Source organism: Spermophilus citellus, assembly GCF_964194105.1.
Source record: "Spermophilus citellus genome assembly, chromosome: 5".
Lineage (NCBI taxonomy): Eukaryota > Metazoa > Chordata > Mammalia > Rodentia > Sciuridae > Spermophilus > Spermophilus citellus.
Genome location: NC_138186.1, coordinates 33,448,295 through 33,467,822, shown reverse-complemented (window position 1 = coordinate 33,467,822; position 19,528 = coordinate 33,448,295).

Genomic DNA, 19,528 nt, shown 5'->3' with positions numbered 1-19,528 from the left:
CTAAGCAGTGACGGGCGATAAACACTTTCATGGAAAGGGGCTGCCAAGCTTCCAAAAATTACGTATCTCCAGAAATCTCAGCAAATATTTTTTCACCCAAACTTGATGATAGTTTCAGGTAATGATCAGTACACTAAGGCGACTTGGTTCCCGAAACTTCGTTCTTCTATGTTGAAGCGTTCATTTCCAGTAACAGTTTGAATTTTTAGGTTTCACTCTGTTTTCTCCTATATTGATAGATGTATTTGGAACTCTAAATCCAACACGGTTTGTGCTAGCTTCTTGAAACTTGACACAATAAAGTAGTTTCACGTTCTGACTCTATGTTTTGTTTCCTCTTGATGTAGCCCTAAGCAGTGACTGGCGAGAAACACTTTCATGGAAAGGGGTTGCCAAGCATCCAAAAATTACGAATCTCCAGAAATCTCAGCAAATATTTTTTCACCCAAACTTGATGATAGTTTCAGGTAATGATCAGTACACTAAGCTGACTTGGTTCCCCAAATTTCATTCTTCTATGTTGAAGCGTTCGTTTCCAGTAACAGTTTGAATTTTTAGGTTTCATTCTGTTTTCTCCTATATTGATAGATGTATTTGGAACTCTAAATCCAACACGGTTTGTGCTAGCTTCTTGAAACTTGACACAATAAAGTAGTTTCACGTTCTGTCTCTATGTTTTGTTTCCTCTTGATGTAGCCCTAAGCAGTGACTGGCGAGAAACACTTCCATGGAAAGGGGTTGCCAAGCGTCCAAAAATTACGAATCTCCAGAAATCTCAGCAAATATTTTTTCAACCAAACTGGATGATACTTTCAGGTAATGATCAGTACACTAAGCTGACTTGGTTCACCAAATTTCGTTCTTCTATATAGTAGCGTTCGTTTCCAATAACAGTTTGAATTTTTCGGTTTCACTCTGTTTTCTCCTATATTGATAGATGTATTTGGAACTCTAAATCCAACACGGTTTGTGCTAGCTTCATGAAACTTGACACAATAATGTAGTTTCACGTTCTATCTCTATGTTTTGTTTCCTCTTGATGTAGCCCTAAGCAGTGACTGGCGAGAAACACTTCCATATAAAGGGGTTGCCAAGCGTCCAAAAATTACGAATCTCCAGAAATCTCAGCAAATATTTTTTCACCCAAACTGGATGATACTTTCAGGTAATGATCAGTCCACTAAGCTGACTTGGTTCACCAAATTTCGTTCTTCTATGTAGTAGCGTTCATTTCCAGTAACAGTTTGAATTTTTAGGTTTCACTCTGTTTTCTCCTATATTGATAGATGTATTTGGAACTCTAAATCCAACACGGTTTGTGCTAGCTTCTTGAAACTTGACACAATAAAGTAGTTTCACGTTCTATCTCTATGTTTTGTTTCCTCTTGATGTAGCCCTAAGCAGTGACTGGCGATAAACACTTTCATGGAAAGGGGTTGCCAAGCATCCAAAAATTACGAATCTCCAGAAATCTCAGCAAATATTTTTTCACCCAAACTTGATGATCCTTTCAGGTAATGATCAGAACACTAAGCCCACTTGGTTCACCAAATTTCATTCTTCTACGTTGAAGCGTTCGTTTCCAGTAACAGTTTGAATTTTTAGGTTTCACTCTGTTTTCTCCTATATTGATAGATGTATTTGGAACTCTAAATCCAACACGGTTTGTGCTAGCTTCTTGAAACTTGACACAATAAAGTAGTTTCACGTTCTCTTTCTATGTTTTGTTTCCTCTTGATGTAGCCCTTAGCAGTGACGGGCGAGAAACACTTTCATGGAAACGGGTTGCCAAGCTTCCAAAAATTACGAATCTCCAGAAATCTCAGCAAATATTTTTTCACCCAAACTGGATGATACTTTCAGGTAATGATCAGTACACTAAGCTGACTTGGTTCACCAAATTACGTTCTTCTATGTAGTAGCGTTCGTTTCCAGTAACAGTTTGAATTTTTAGGTTTCATTCCGTTTTCTCCTATATTGATAGATGTATTTGGAACTCTAAATCCAACACGGTTTGTGCTAGCTTCTTGAAACTTGACGCAATAAAGTAGTTTCACGTTCTGACTCTATGTTTTGTTTCCTCTTGATGTAGCCCTTAGCAGTGACTGGCGAGAAACACTTCCATATAAAGGGGTTGCCAAGCGTCCAAAAATTACGAATCTCCAGAAATCTCAGCAAATATTTTTTCACCCAAACTGGATGATACTTTCAGGTAATGATCAGCACACTAAGCTGACTTGGTTCCCCAAATTTCATTCTTCTGTGTTGTAGCGTTCGTTTCCAGTAACAGTTTGAATTTTTAGGTTGCACTCTGTTTTCTCCTATATTGATAGATGTATTTGGAACTCTAAATCCAACACGGTTTGTGCTAGCTTCTTGAAACTTGACACAATAAAGTAGTTTCACGTTCTATCTCTATGTTTTGTTTCCTCTTGATGTAGCCCTAAGCAGTGACTGGCGAGAAACACTTTCATGGAAAGGGGTTGCCAAGCATCCAAAAATTACGAATCTCCAGAAATCTCAGCAAATATTTTTTCACCCAAACTGGATGATAGTTTCAGGTAATGATCAGTACACTAAGGCGACTTGGTTCCCCAAATTTCGTTCTTCTATGTTGAAGCGTTCGTTTCCAGTAACAGTTTGAATTTTTAGGTTTCACTCTGTTTTCTCCTATATTGATAGATGTATTTGGAACTCTAAATCCAACACGGTTTGTGCTAGCTTCTTCAAACTTGACACAATAATGTAGTTTCACGTTCTATCTCTATGTTTTGTTTCCTCTTGATGTAGCCCTAAGCAGTGACTGGCGAGAAACACTTCCATGGAAAGGGGTTGCCAAGCGTCCAAAAATTACGAATCTCCAGAAATCTCAGCAAATATTTTTTCACCCAAACTGGATGATACTTTCAGGTAATGATCAGTACACTAAGCTGACTTGGTTCACCAAATTTCGTTCTTCTATGTAGTAGCGTTCGTTTCCAGTAACTGTTTGAATTGTTAGGTTTCACTCTGTTTTCTCCTATATTGAAAGATGTATTTGGAACTCTAAATCCAACACGGTTTGTGCTAGCTTCTTGAAACTTGACACAATAAAGTAGTTTCACGTTCTGTCTCTATGTTTTGTTTCCTCTTGATGTAGCCCTAAGCAGTGACTGGCGAGAAACACTTCCATATAAAGGGGTTGCCAAGCGTCCAAAAATTACGAATCTCCAGAAATCTCAGCAAATATTTTTTCAACCAAACTGGATGATACTTTCAGGTAATGATCAGTACACTAAGCCGACTTGGTTCACCAAATTTCGTTCTTCTACGTTGAAGCGTTCGTTTCCAGTAACAGTTTGAATTTTTAGGTTTCACTCTGTTTTCTCCTATATTGATAGATGTATTTGGAACTCTAAATCCAACACGGTTTGTGCTAGCTTCTTGAAACTTGACACAATAAAGAAGTTTCACGTTCTGTCTCTATGTTTTGTTTCCTCTTGATGTAGACCTAAGGAGTGACTGGCGACAAACACTTTCATGGAAACGGGTTGCCAAGCTTCCAAAAATTACGAATCTCCAGAAATCTCAGCAAATATTTTTTCACCCAAACTGGATGATACTTTCAGGTAATGATCAGTACACTAAGCTGACTTGGTTCACCAAATTACGTTCTTCTATGTAGTAGCGTTCGTTTCCAGTAACAGTTTGAATTTTTAGGTTTCATTCCGTTTTCTCCTATATTGATAGATGTATTTGGAACTCTAAATACAACACGGTTTTACTAGCTTCTTGAAACTTGACACAATAAAGAAGTTTCACGTTCTGTCTCTATGTTTTGTTTCCTCTTGATGTAGCCCTAAGCAGTGACTGGCGAGAAGCACTTTCATGGAAAGGGGTTGCCAAGCATCCAAAAATTACGAATCTCCAGAAATCTCAGCAAATATTTTTTCACCCAAACTGGATGATAGTTTCAGGTAATGATCAGTACACTAAGGCGACTTGGTTCCCAAAACTTTGTTCTTCTATGTTGAAGCGTTCGTTTCCAGTAACAGTTTGAATTTTTAGGTTTCATTCTGTTTTCTCCTATATTGATAGATGTATTTGGAAGTCTAAATCCAACACGGTTTGTGCTAGCTTCTTGAAACTTGACACAATAAAGTAGTTTCACCTTCTGTCTCTATGTTTTGTTTTCTCTTGATGTAGCCCTTAGCAGTGACTGGCGAGAAACACTTTCATGGAAATGGGTTGCCAAGCTTCCAAAAATTACGAATCTCCAGAAATCTCAGCAAATATTTTTTCACACAAACTGGATGATCCTTTCAGGTAATGATCAGAACACTAAGCCCACTTGGTTCACCAAATTTCGTTCTTCTATGTTGAAGCGTTCTTTTCCAGTAACAGTTTGAATTTTTAGGTTTCACTCTGTTTTCTCCTATATTGATAGATGTATTTGGAACTCTAAATCCAACACGGTTTGTGCTAGCTTCTTGAAACTTGACACAATAATGTAGTTTCACGTTCTATCTCTATGTTTTGTTTCCTCTTGATGTAGCCCTAAGCAGTGACTGGCGAGAAACACTTCCATATAAAGGGGTTGCCAAGCGTCCAAAAATTACGAATCTCCAGAAATCTCAGCAAATATTTTTTCACCCAAACTGGATGATACTTTCAGGTAATGATCAGTACACTAAGCTGACTTGGTTCCCCAAATTTCATTCTTCTATGATGAAGCGTTCATTTCCAGTAACAGTTTGAATTTTTAGGTTTCACTCTGTTTTCTCCTATATTGATAGATGTATTTGCAACTCTAAATCCAACACGGTTTGTGCTAGCTTCTTGAAACTTGACACAATAAAGTAGTTTCACGTTCTATCTCTATGTTTTGTTTCCTCTTGATGTAGCCCTAAGCAGTGACTGGCGAGAAACACTTTCATGGAAAGGGGTTGCCAAGCATCCAAAAATTACGAATCTCCAGAAATCTCAGCAAATATTTTTTCACCCAAACTTGATGATAGTTTCAGGTAATGATCAGTACACTAAGGCGACTTGGTTCCCGAAACTTCGTTCTTCTATGTTGAAGCGTTCGTTTCCAGTAACAGTTTGAATTTTTAGGTTTCACTCTGTTTTCTCCTATATTGATAGATGTATTTGGAACTCTAAATACAACACGGTTTGTGCTAGCTTCTTTAAACTTGACACAATAATGTAGTTTTACGTTCTATCTCTACGTTTTGTTTCCTCTTGATGTACCCCTAAGCAGTGACGGGCGATAAACACTTTCATGGAAAGGGGCTGCCAAGCTTCCAAAAATTACGTATCTCCAGAAATCTCAGCAAATATTTTTTCACCCAAACTTGATGATAGTTTCAGGTAATGATCAGTACACTAAGGCGACTTGGTTCCCGAAACTTCGTTCTTCTATGTTGAAGCGTTCATTTCCAGTAACAGTTTGAATTTTTAGGTTTCACTCTGTTTTCTCCTATATTGATAGATGTATTTGGAACTCTAAATCCAACACGGTTTGTGCTAGCTTCTTGAAACTTGACACAATAAAGTAGTTTCACGTTCTGACTCTATGTTTTGTTTCCTCTTGATGTAGCCCTAAGCAGTGACTGGCGAGAAACACTTTCATGGAAAGGGGTTGCCAAGCATCCAAAAATTACGAATCTCCAGAAATCTCAGCAAATATTTTTTCACCCAAACTTGATGATAGTTTCAGGTAATGATCAGTACACTAAGCTGACTTGGTTCCCCAAATTTCATTCTTCTATGTTGAAGCGTTCGTTTCCAGTAACAGTTTGAATTTTTAGGTTTCATTCTGTTTTCTCCTATATTGATAGATGTATTTGGAACTCTAAATCCAACACGGTTTGTGCTAGCTTCTTGAAACTTGACACAATAAAGTAGTTTCACGTTCTGTCTCTATGTTTTGTTTCCTCTTGATGTAGCCCTAAGCAGTGACTGGCGAGAAACACTTCCATGGAAAGGGGTTGCCAAGCGTCCAAAAATTACGAATCTCCAGAAATCTCAGCAAATATTTTTTCAACCAAACTGGATGATACTTTCAGGTAATGATCAGTACACTAAGCTGACTTGGTTCACCAAATTTCGTTCTTCTATGTAGTAGCGTTCGTTTCCAATAACAGTTTGAATTTTTAGGTTTCACTCTGTTTTCTCCTATATTGATAGATGTATTTGGAACTCTAAATCCAACACGGTTTGTGCTAGCTTCTTGAAACTTGACACAATAAAGTAGTTTCACGTTCTCTCTCTATGTTTTGTTTCCTCTTGATGTAGCCCTAAGCAGTGACTGGCGAGAAACACTTCCATATAAAGGGGTTGCCAAGCGTCCAAAAATTACGAATCTCCAGAAATCTCAGCAAATATTTTTTCACCCAAACTGGATGATACTTTCAGGTAATGATCAGTACACTAAGCTGACTTGGTTCCCCAAATTTCATTCTTCTATGTTGAAGCGTTCGTTTCCAGTAACAGTTTGAATTTTTAGGTTTCACTCTGTTTTCTCCTATATTGATAGATGTATTTGGAACTCTAAATCCAACACGGTTTGTGCTAGCTTCTTGAAACTTGACACAATAAAGTAGTTTCACGTTCTATCTCTATGTTTTGTTTCCTCTTGATGTAGCCCTAAGCAGTGACTGGCGAGAAACACTTTCATGGAAAGGGGTTGCCAAGCATCCAAAAATTACGAATCTCCAGAAATCTCAGCAAATATTTTTTCACCCAAACTTGATGATAGTTTCAGGTAATGATCAGTACACTAAGGCGACTTTGTTCCCGAAACTTCGTTCTTCTATGTTGAAGCGTTCGTTTCCAGTAACAGTTTGAATTTTTAGGTTTCACTCTGTTTTCTCCTATATTGATAGATGTATTTGGAACTCTAAATACAACACGGTTTGTGCTAGCTTCTTTAAACTTGACACAATAATGTAGTTTTACGTTCTATCTCTACGTTTTGTTTCCTCTTGATGTACCCCTAAGCAGTGACGGGCGATAAACACTTTCATGGAAAGGGGCTGCCAAGCTTCCAAAAATTACGTATCTCCAGAAATCTCAGCAAATATTTTTTCACCCAAACTTGATGATAGTTTCAGGTAATGATCAGTACACTAAGGCGACTTGGTTCCCGAAACTTCGTTCTTCTATGTTGAAGCGTTCATTTCCAGTAACAGTTTGAATTTTTAGGTTTCACTCTGTTTTCTCCTATATTGATAGATGTATTTGGAACTCTAAATCCAACACGGTTTGTGCTAGCTTCTTGAAACTTGACACAATAAAGTAGTTTCACGTTCTGACTCTATGTTTTGTTTCCTCTTGATGTAGCCCTAAGCAGTGACTGGCGAGAAACACTTTCATGGAAAGGGGTTGCCAAGCATCCAAAAATTACGAATCTCCAGAAATCTCAGCAAATATTTTTTCACCCAAACTTGATGATAGTTTCAGGTAATGATCAGTACACTAAGCTGACTTGGTTCCCCAAATTTCATTCTTCTATGTTGAAGCGTTCGTTTCCAGTAACAGTTTGAATTTTTAGGTTTCATTCTGTTTTCTCCTATATTGATAGATGTATTTGGAACTCTAAATCCAACACGGTTTGTGCTAGCTTCTTGAAACTTGACACAATAAAGTAGTTTCACGTTCTGTCTCTATGTTTTGTTTCCTCTTGATGTAGCCCTAAGCAGTGACTGGCGAGAAACACTTCCATGGAAAGGGGTTGCCAAGCGTCCAAAAATTACGAATCTCCAGAAATCTCAGCAAATATTTTTTCAACCAAACTGGATGATACTTTCAGGTAATGATCAGTACACTAAGCTGACTTGGTTCACCAAATTTCGTTCTTCTATGTAGTAGCGTTCGTTTCCAATAACAGTTTGAATTTTTCGGTTTCACTCTGTTTTCTCCTATATTGATAGATGTATTTGGAACTCTAAATCCAACACGGTTTGTGCTAGCTTCATGAAACTTGACACAATAATGTAGTTTCACGTTCTATCTCTATGTTTTGTTTCCTCTTGATGTAGCCCTAAGCAGTGACTGGCGAGAAACACTTCCATATAAAGGGGTTGCCAAGCGTCCAAAAATTACGAATCTCCAGAAATCTCAGCAAATATTTTTTCACCCAAACTGGATGATACTTTCAGGTAATGATCAGTCCACTAAGCTGACTTGGTTCACCAAATTTCGTTCTTCTATGTAGTAGCGTTCATTTCCAGTAACAGTTTGAATTTTTAGGTTTCACTCTGTTTTCTCCTATATTGATAGATGTATTTGGAACTCTAAATCCAACACGGTTTGTGCTAGCTTCTTGAAACTTGACACAATAAAGTAGTTTCACGTTCTATCTCTATGTTTTGTTTCCTCTTGATGTAGCCCTAAGCAGTGACTGGCGATAAACACTTTCATGGAAAGGGGTTGCCAAGAATCCAAAAATTACGAATCTCCAGAAATCTCAGCAAATATTTTTTCACCCAAACTTGATGATCCTTTCAGGTAATGATCAGAACACTAAGCCCACTTGGTTCACCAAATTTCATTCTTCTACGTTGAAGCGTTCGTTTCCAGTAACAGTTTGAATTTTTAGGTTTCACTCTGTTTTCTCCTATATTGATAGATGTATTTGGAACTCTAAATCCAACACGGTTTGTGCTAGCTTCTTGAAACTTGACACAATAAAGTAGTTTCACGTTCTCTTTCTATGTTTTGTTTCCTCTTGATGTAGCCCTTAGCAGTGACGGGCGAGAAACACTTTCATGGAAACGGGTTGCCAAGCTTCCAAAAATTACGAATCTCCAGAAATCTCAGCAAATATTTTTTCACCCAAACTGGATGATACTTTCAGGTAATGATCAGTACACTAAGCTGACTTGGTTCACCAAATTACGTTCTTCTATGTAGTAGCGTTCGTTTCCAGTAACAGTTTGAATTTTTAGGTTTCATTCCGTTTTCTCCTATATTGATAGATGTATTTGGAACTCTAAATCCAACACGGTTTGTGCTAGCTTCTTGAAACTTGACGCAATAAAGTAGTTTCACGTTCTGACTCTATGTTTTGTTTCCTCTTGATGTAGCCCTTAGCAGTGACTGGCGAGAAACACTTCCATATAAAGGGGTTGCCAAGCGTCCAAAAATTACGAATCTCCAGAAATCTCAGCAAATATTTTTTCACCCAAACTGGATGATACTTTCAGGTAATGATCAGCACACTAAGCTGACTTGGTTCCCCAAATTTCATTCTTCTGTGTTGTAGCGTTCGTTTCCAGTAACAGTTTGAATTTTTAGGTTGCACTCTGTTTTCTCCTATATTGATAGATGTATTTGGAACTCTAAATCCAACACGGTTTGTGCTAGCTTCTTGAAACTTGACACAATAAAGTAGTTTCACGTTCTATCTCTATGTTTTGTTTCCTCTTGATGTAGCCCTAAGCAGTGACTGGCGAGAAACACTTTCATGGAAAGGGGTTGCCAAGCATCCAAAAATTACGAATCTCCAGAAATCTCAGCAAATATTTTTTCACCCAAACTGGATGATAGTTTCAGGTAATGATCAGTACACTAAGGCGACTTGGTTCCCCAAATTTCGTTCTTCTATGTTGAAGCGTTCGTTTCCAGTAACAGTTTGAATTTTTAGGTTTCACTCTGTTTTCTCCTATATTGATAGATGTATTTGGAACTCTAAATCCAACACGGTTTGTGCTAGCTTCTTCAAACTTGACACAATAATGTAGTTTCACGTTCTATCTCTATGTTTTGTTTCCTCTTGATGTAGCCCTAAGCAGTGACTGGCGAGAAACACTTCCATATAAAGGGGTTGCCAAGCGTCCAAAAATTACGAATCTCCAGAAATCTCAGCAAATATTTTTTCACCCAAACTGGATGATACTTTCAGGTAATGATCAGTACACTAAGCTGACTTGGTTCACCAAATTTCGTTCTTCTATGTAGTAGCGTTCGTTTCCAGTAACTGTTTGAATTGTTAGGTTTCACTCTGTTTTCTCCTATATTGAAAGATGTATTTGGAACTCTAAATCCAACACGGTTTGTGCTAGCTTCTTGAAACTTGACACAATAAAGTAGTTTCACGTTCTGTCTCTATGTTTTGTTTCCTCTTGATGTAGCCCTAAGCAGTGACTGGCGAGAAACACTTCCATATAAAGGGGTTGCCAAGCGTCCAAAAATTACGAATCTCCAGAAATCTCAGCAAATATTTTTTCAACCAAACTGGATGATACTTTCAGGTAATGATCAGTACACTAAGCCGACTTGGTTCACCAAATTTCGTTCTTCTACGTTGAAGCGTTCGTTTCCAGTAACAGTTTGAATTTTTAGGTTTCACTCTGTTTTCTCCTATATTGATAGATGTATTTGGAACTCTAAATCCAACACGGTTTGTGCTAGCTTCTTGAAACTTGACACAATAAAGAAGTTTCACGTTCTGTCTCTATGTTTTGTTTCCTCTTGATGTAGACCTAAGGAGTGACTGGCGACAAACACTTTCATGGAAACGGGTTGCCAAGCTTCCAAAAATTACGAATCTCCAGAAATCTCAGCAAATATTTTTTCACCCAAACTGGATGATACTTTCAGGTAATGATCAGTACACTAAGCTGACTTGGTTCACCAAATTTCATTCTTCTATGTTGAAGCGTTCGTTTCCAGTAACAGTTTGAATTTTTAGGTTTCACTCTGTTTTCTCCTATATTGATAGATGTATTTAAAACTCTAAATACAACACGGTTTTACTAGCTTCTTGAAACTTGACACAATAAAGAAGTTTCACGTTCTGTCTCTATGTTTTGTTTCCTCTTGATGTAGCCCTAAGCAGTGACTGGCGAGAAACACTTTCATGGAAAGGGGTTGCCAAGCATCCAAAAATTACGAATCTCCAGAAATCTCAGCAAATATTTTTTCACCCAAACTGGATGATAGTTTCAGGTAATGATCAGTACACTAAGGCGACTTGGTTCCCGAAACTTTGTTCTTCTATGTTGAAGCGTTCATTTCCAGTAACAGTTTGAATTTTTAGGTTTCATTCTGTTTTCTCCTATATTGATAGATGTATTTGGAACTCTAAATCCAACACGGTTTGTGCTAGCTTCTTGAAACTTGACACAATAAAGTAGTTTCACCTTCTGTCTCTATGTTTTCTTTTCTCTTGATGTAGCCCTTAGCAGTGACTGGCGAGAAACACTTTCATGGAAATGGGTTGCCAAGCTTCCAAAAATTACGAATCTCCAGAAATCTCAGCAAATATTTTTTCACACAAACTGGATGATCCTTTCAGGTAATGATCAGAACACTAAGCCCACTTGGTTCACCAAATTTCGTTCTTCTATGTTGAAGCGTTCTTTTCCAGTAACAGTTTGAATTTTTAGGTTTCACTCTGTTTTCTCCTATATTGATAGATGTATTTGGAACTCTAAATCCAACACGGTTTGTGCTAGCTTCTTGAAACTTGACACAATAATGTAGTTTCACGTTCTATCTCTATGTTTTGTTTCCTCTTGATGTAGCCCTAAGCAGTGACTGGCGAGAAACACTTCCATATAAAGGGGTTGCCAAGCGTCCAAAAATTACGAATCTCCAGAAATCTCAGCAAATATTTTTTCACCCAAACTGGATGATACTTTCAGGTAATGATCAGTACACTAAGCTGACTTGGTTCCCCAAAATTTCATTCTTCTATGATGAAGCGTTCATTTCCAGTAACAGTTTGAATTTTTAGGTTTCACTCTGTTTTCTCCTATATTGATAGATGTATTTGGAACTCTAAATCCAACACGGTTTGTGCTAGCTTCATGAAACTTGACACAATAATGTAGTTTCACGTTCTATCTCTATGTTTTGTTTCCTCTTGATGTAGCCCTAAGCAGTGACTGGCGAGAAACACTTCCATATAAAGGGGTTGCCAAGCGTCCAAAAATTACGAATCTCCAGAAATCTCAGCAAATATTTTTTCACCCAAACTGGATGATACTTTCAGGTAATGATCAGTACACTAAGCTGACTTGGTTCACCAAATTTCGTTCTTCTATGTAGTAGCGTTCGTTTCCAGTAACTGTTTGAATTGTTAGGTTTCACTCTGTTTTCTCCTATATTGAAAGATGTATTTGGAACTCTAAATCCAACACGGTTTGTGCTAGCTTCTTGAAACTTGACACAATAAAGTAGTTTCACGTTCTGTCTCTATGTTTTGTTTCCTCTTGATGTAGCCCTAAGCAGTGACTGGCGAGAAACACTTCCATATAAAGGGGTTGCCAAGCGTCCAAAAATTACGAATCTCCAGAAATCTCAGCAAATATTTTTTCAACCAAACTGGATGATACTTTCAGGTAATGATCAGTACACTAAGCCGACTTGGTTCACCAAATTTCGTTCTTCTACGTTGAAGCGTTCGTTTCCAGTAACAGTTTGAATTTTTAGGTTTCACTCTGTTTTCTCCTATATTGATAGATGTATTTGGAACTCTAAATCCAACACGGTTTGTGCTAGCTTCTTGAAACTTGACACAATAAAGAAGTTTCACGTTCTGTCTCTATGTTTTGTTTCCTCTTGATGTAGACCTAAGGAGTGACTGGCGACAAACACTTTCATGGAAACGGGTTGCCAAGCTTCCAAAAATTACGAATCTCCAGAAATCTCAGCAAATATTTTTTCACCCAAACTGGATGATAGTTTCAGGTAATGATCAGTACACTAAGGCGACTTGGTTCCCGAAACTTTGTTCTTCTATGTTGAAGCGTTCATTTCCAGTAACAGTTTGAATTTTTAGGTTTCATTCTGTTTTCTCCTATATTGATAGATGTATTTGGAACTCTAAATCCAACACGGTTTGTGCTAGCTTCTTGAAACTTGACACAATAAAGTAGTTTCACCTTCTGTCTCTATGTTTTGTTTTCTCTTGATGTAGCCCTTAGCAGTGACTGGCGAGAAACACTTTCATGGAAATGGGTTGCCAAGCTTCCAAAAATTACGAATCTCCAGAAATCTCAGCAAATATTTTTTCACACAAACTGGATGATCCTTTCAGGTAATGATCAGAACACTAAGCCCACTTGGTTCACCAAATTTCGTTCTTCTATGTTGAAGCGTTCTTTTCCAGTAACAGTTTGAATTTTTAGGTTTCACTCTGTTTTCTCCTATATTGATAGATGTATTTGGAACTCTAAATCCAACACGGTTTGTGCTAGCTTCTTGAAACTTGACACAATAATGTAGTTTCACGTTCTATCTCTATGTTTTGTTTCCTCTTGATGTAGCCCTAAGCAGTGACTGGCGAGAAACACTTCCATATAAAGGGGTTGCCAAGCGTCCAAAAATTACGAATCTCCAGAAATCTCAGCAAATATTTTTTCACCCAAACTGGATGATACTTTCAGGTAATGATCAGTACACTAAGCTGACTTGGTTCCCCAAAATTTCATTCTTCTATGATGAAGCGTTCATTTCCAGTAACAGTTTGAATTTTTAGGTTTCACTCTGTTTTCTCCTATATTGATAGATGTATTTGGAACTCTAAATCCAACACGGTTTGTGCTAGCTTCTTGAAACTTGACACAATAAAGTAGTTTCACGTTCTATCTCTATGTTTTGTTTCCTCTTGATGTAGCCCTAAGCAGTGACTGGCGAGAAACACTTTCATGGAAAGGGGTTGCCAAGCATCCAAAAATTACGAATCTCCAGAAATCTCAGCAAATATTTTTTCACCCAAACTGGATGATACTTTCAGGTAATGATCAGTACACTAAGGCGACTTGGTTCCCGAAACTTCGTTCTTCTATGTTGAAGCGTTCGTTTCCAGTAACAGTTTGAATTTTTAGGTTTCACTCTGTTTTCTCCTATATTGATAGATGTATTTGGAACTCTAAATCCAACACGGTTTGTGCTAGCTTCTTGAAACTTGACACAATAATGTAGTTTCACGTTCTATCTCTATGTTTTGTTTCCTCTTGATGTAGCCCTAAGCAGTGACTGGCGAGAAACATTTCCATATAAAGAGGTTGCCAAGCGTCCAAAAATTACGAATCTCCAGAAATCTCAGCAAATGTTTTTTCAACCAAACTGGATGATAGTTTCAGGTAATGATCAGTACACTAAGCTGACTTGGTTCCCCAAATTTCATTCTTCTATGTTGAAGCGTTCGTTTCCAGTAACAGTTTGAATTTTTAGGTTTCACTCTGTTTTCTCCTATATTGATAGATGTATTTGGAACTCTAAATCCAACACGGTTTGTGCTAGCTTCTTGAAACTTGACACAATAAAGTAGTTTCACGTTCTATCTCTATGTTTTGTTTCCTCTTGATGTAGCCCTAAGCAGTGACTGGCGAGAAACACTTTCATGGAAAGGGGTTGCCAAGCATCCAAAAATTACGAATCTCCAGAAATCTCAGCAAATATTTTTTCACCCAAACTGGATGATACTTTCAGGTAATGATCAGTACACTAAGGCGACTTGGTTCCCGAAACTTCGTTCTTCTATGTTGAAGCGTTCGTTTCCAGTAACAGTTTGAATTTTTAGGTTTCACTCTGTTTTCTCCTATATTGATAGATGTATTTGCAACTCTAAATCCAACACGGTTTGTGCTAGCTTCTTGAAACTTGACACAATAAAGTAGTTTCACGTTCTATCTCTATGTTTTGTTTCCTCTTGATGTAGCCCTAAGCAGTGACTGGCGAGAAACACTTTCATGGAAAGGGGTTGCCAAGCATCCAAAAATTACGAATCTCCAGAAATCTCAGCAAATATTTTTTCACCCAAACTTGATGATAGTTTCAGGTAATGATCAGTACACTAAGGCGACTTGGTTCCCGAAACTTCGTTCTTCTATGTTGAAGCGTTCGTTTCCAGTAACAGTTTGAATTTTTAGGTTTCACTCTGTTTTCTCCTATATTGATAGATGTATTTGGAACTCTAAATACAACACGGTTTGTGCTAGCTTCTTTAAACTTGACACAATAATGTAGTTTTACGTTCTATCTCTACGTTTTGTTTCCTCTTGATGTACCCCTAAGCAGTGACGGGCGATAAACACTTTCATGGAAAGGGGCTGCCAAGCTTCCAAAAATTACGTATCTCCAGAAATCTCAGCAAATATTTTTTCACCCAAACTTGATGATAGTTTCAGGTAATGATCAGTACACTAAGGCGACTTGGTTCCCGAAACTTCGTTCTTCTATGTTGAAGCGTTCATTTCCAGTAACAGTTTGAATTTTTAGGTTTCACTCTGTTTTCTCCTATATTGATAGATGTATTTGGAACTCTAAATCCAACACGGTTTGTGCTAGCTTCTTGAAACTTGACACAATAAAGTAGTTTCACGTTCTGACTCTATGTTTTGTTTCCTCTTGATGTAGCCCTAAGCAGTGACTGGTGAGAATCACTTCCATATAAAGGGGTTGCCAAGCGTCCAAAAATTACGAATCTCCAGAAATCTCAGCAAATATTTTTTCACCCAAACTTGATGATAGTTTCAGGTAATGATCAGTACACTAAGCTGACTTGGTTCCCCAAATTTCATTCTTCTATGTTGAAGCGTTCGTTTCCAGTAACAGTTTGAATTTTTAGGTTTCATTCTGTTTTCTCCTATATTGATAGATGTATTTGGAACTCTAAATCCAACACGGTTTGTGCTAGCTTCTTGAAACTTGACACAATAAAGTAGTTTCACGTTCTGTCTCTATGTTTTGTTTCCTCTTGATGTAGCCCTAAGCAGTGACTGGCGAGAAACACTTCCATGGAAAGGGGTTGCCAAGCGTCCAAAAATTACGAATCTCCAGAAATCTCAGCAAATATTTTTTCAACCAAACTGGATGATACTTTCAGGTAATGATCAGTACACTAAGCTGACTTGGTTCACCAAATTTCGTTCTTCTATGTAGTAGCGTTCGTTTCCAATAACAGTTTGAATTTTTAGGTTTCACTCTGTTTTCTCCTATATTGATAGATGTATTTGGAACTCTAAATCCAACACGGTTTGTGCTAGCTTCTTGAAACTTGACACAATAAAGTAGTTTCACGTTCTCTCTCTATGTTTTGTTTCCTCTTGATGTAGCCCTAAGCAGTGACTGGCGAGAAACACTTCCATATAAAGGGGTTGCCAAGCGTCCAAAAATTACGAATCTCCAGAAATCTCAGCAAATATTTTTTCACCCAAACTGGATGATACTTTCAGGTAATGATCAGTACACTAAGCTGACTTGGTTCCCCAAAATTTCATTCTTCTATGATGAAGCGTTCATTTCCAGTAACAGTTTGAATTTTTAGGTTTCACTCTGTTTTCTCCTATATTGATAGATGTATTTGGAACTCTAAATCCAACACGGTTTGTGCTAGCTTCTTGAAACTTGACACAATAAAGTAGTTTCACGTTCTATCTCTATGTTTTGTTTCCTCTTGATGTAGCCCTAAGCAGTGACTGGCGAGAAACACTTTCATGGAAAGGGGTTGCCAAGCATCCAAAAATTACGAATCTCCAGAAATCTCAGCAAATATTTTTTCACCCAAACTGGATGATACTTTCAGGTAATGATCAGTACACTAAGGCGACTTGGTTCCCGAAACTTCGTTCTTCTATGTTGAAGCGTTCGTTTCCAGTAACAGTTTGAATTTTTAGGTTTCACTCTGTTTTCTCCTATATTGATAGATGTATTTGGAACTCTAAATCCAACACGGTTTGTGCTAGCTTCTTGAAACTTGACACAATAATGTAGTTTCACGTTCTATCTCTATGTTTTGTTTCCTCTTGATGTAGCCCTAAGCAGTGACTGGCGAGAAACATTTCCATATAAAGAGGTTGCCAAGCGTCCAAAAATTACGAATCTCCAGAAATCTCAGCAAATGTTTTTTCAACCAAACTGGATGATAGTTTCAGGTAATGATCAGTACACTAAGCTGACTTGGTTCCCCAAATTTCATTCTTCTATGTTGAAGCGTTCGTTTCCAGTAACAGTTTGAATTTTTAGGTTTCACTCTGTTTTCTCCTATATTGATAGATGTATTTGGAACTCTAAATCCAACACGGTTTGTGCTAGCTTCTTGAAACTTGACACAATAAAGTAGTTTCACGTTCTATCTCTATGTTTTGTTTCCTCTTGATGTAGCCCTAAGCAGTGACTGGCGAGAAACACTTTCATGGAAAGGGGTTGCCAAGCATCCAAAAATTACGAATCTCCAGAAATCTCAGCAAATATTTTTTCACCCAAACTGGATGATACTTTCAGGTAATGATCAGTACACTAAGGCGACTTGGTTCCCGAAACTTCGTTCTTCTATGTTGAAGCGTTCGTTTCCAGTAACAGTTTGAATTTTTAGGTTTCACTCTGTTTTCTCCTATATTGATAGATGTATTTGCAACTCTAAATCCAACACGGTTTGTGCTAGCTTCTTGAAACTTGACACAATAAAGTAGTTTCACGTTCTATCTCTATGTTTTGTTTCCTCTTGATGTAGCCCTAAGCAGTGACTGGCGAGAAACACTTTCATGGAAAGGGGTTGCCAAGCATCCAAAAATTACGAATCTCCAGAAATCTCAGCAAATATTTTTTCACCCAAACTTGATGATAGTTTCAGGTAATGATCAGTACACTAAGGCGACTTGGTTCCCGAAACTTCGTTCTTCTATGTTGAAGCGTTCGTTTCCAGTAACAGTTTGAATTTTTAGGTTTCACTCTGTTTTCTCCTATATTGATAGATGTATTTGGAACTCTAAATACAACACGGTTTGTGCTAGCTTCTTTAAACTTGACACAATAATGTAGTTTTACGTTCTATCTCTACGTTTTGTTTCCTCTTGATGTACCCCTAAGCAGTGACGGGCGATAAACACTTTCATGGAAAGGGGCTGCCAAGCTTCCAAAAATTACGTATCTCCAGAAATCTCAGCAAATATTTTTTCACCCAAACTTGATGATAGTTTCAGGTAATGATCAGTACACTAAGGCGACTTGGTTCCCGAAACTTCGTTCTTCTATGTTGAAGCGTTCATTTCCAGTAACAGTTTGAATTTTTAGGTTTCACTCTGTTTTCTCCTATATTGATAGATGTATTTGGAACTCTAAATCCAACACGGTTTGTGCTAGCTTCTTGAAACTTGACACAATAAAGTAGTTTCACGTTCTGACTCTATGTTTTGTTTCCTCTTGATGTAGCCCTAAGCAGTGACTGGTGAGAATCACTTCCATATAAAGGGGTTGCCAAGCGTCCAAAAATTACGAATCTCCAGAAATCTCAGCAAATATTTTTTCACCCAAACTTGATGATAGTTTCAGGTAATGATCAGTACACTAAGCTGACTTGGTTCCCCAAATTTCATTCTTCTATGTTGAAGCGTTCGTTTCCAGTAACAGTTTGAATTTTTAGGTTTCATTCTGTTTTCTCCTATATTGATAGATGTATTTGGAACTCTAAATCCAACACGGTTTGTGCTAGCTTCTTGAAACTTGACACAATAAAGTAGTTTCACGTTCTGTCTCTATGTTTTGTTTCCTCTTGATGTAGCCCTAAGCAGTGACTGGCGAGAAACACTTCCATGGAAAGGGGTTGCCAAGCGTCCAAAAATTACGAATCTCCAGAAATCTCAGCAAATATTTTTTCAACCAAACTGGATGATACTTTCAGGTAATGATCAGTACACTAAGCTGACTTGGTTCACCAAATTTCGTTCTTCTATGTAGTAGCGTTCGTTTCCAATAACAGTTTGAATTTTTAGGTTTCACTCTGTTTTCTCCTATATTGATAGATGTATTTGGAACTCTAAATCCAACACGGTTTGTGCTAGCTTCTTGAAACTTGACACAATAAAGTAGTTTCACGTTCTCTCTCTATGTTTTGTTTCCTCTTGATGTAGCCCTAAGCAGTGACTGGCGAGAAACACTTCCATATAAAGGGGTTGCCAAGCGTCCAAAAATTACGAATCTCCAGAAATCTCAGCAAATATTTTTTCACCCAAACTGGATGATACTTTCAGGTAATGATCAGTACACTAAGCTGACTTGGTTCCCCAAATTTCATTCTTCTATGTTGAAGCGTTCGTTTCCAGTAACAGTTTGAATTTTTAGGTTTCACTCTGTTTTCTCCTATATTGATAGATGTATTTGGAACTCTAAATCCAACACGGTTTGTGCTAGCTTCTTGAAACTTGACACAATAACTTAGTTTCACGTTCTCTCTCTATGTTTTGTTTCCTCTTGATGTAGCCCTAAGCAGTGACTGGTGAGAATCACTTCCATATAAAGGGGTTGCCAAGCGTCCAAAAATTACGAATCTCCAGAAATCTCAGCAAATATTTTTTCACCCAAACTGGATGATACTTTCAGGTAATGATCAGTACACTAAGCTGACTTGGTTCCCCAAATTTCATTCTTCTATGATGAAGCGTTCATTTCCAGTAACAGTTTGAATTTTTAGGTTTCACTCTGTTTTCTCCTATATTGATAGATGTATTTGCAACTCTAAATCCAACACGGTTTGTGCTAGCTTCTTGAAACTTGACACAATAAAGTAGTTTCACGTTCTATCTCTATGTTTTGT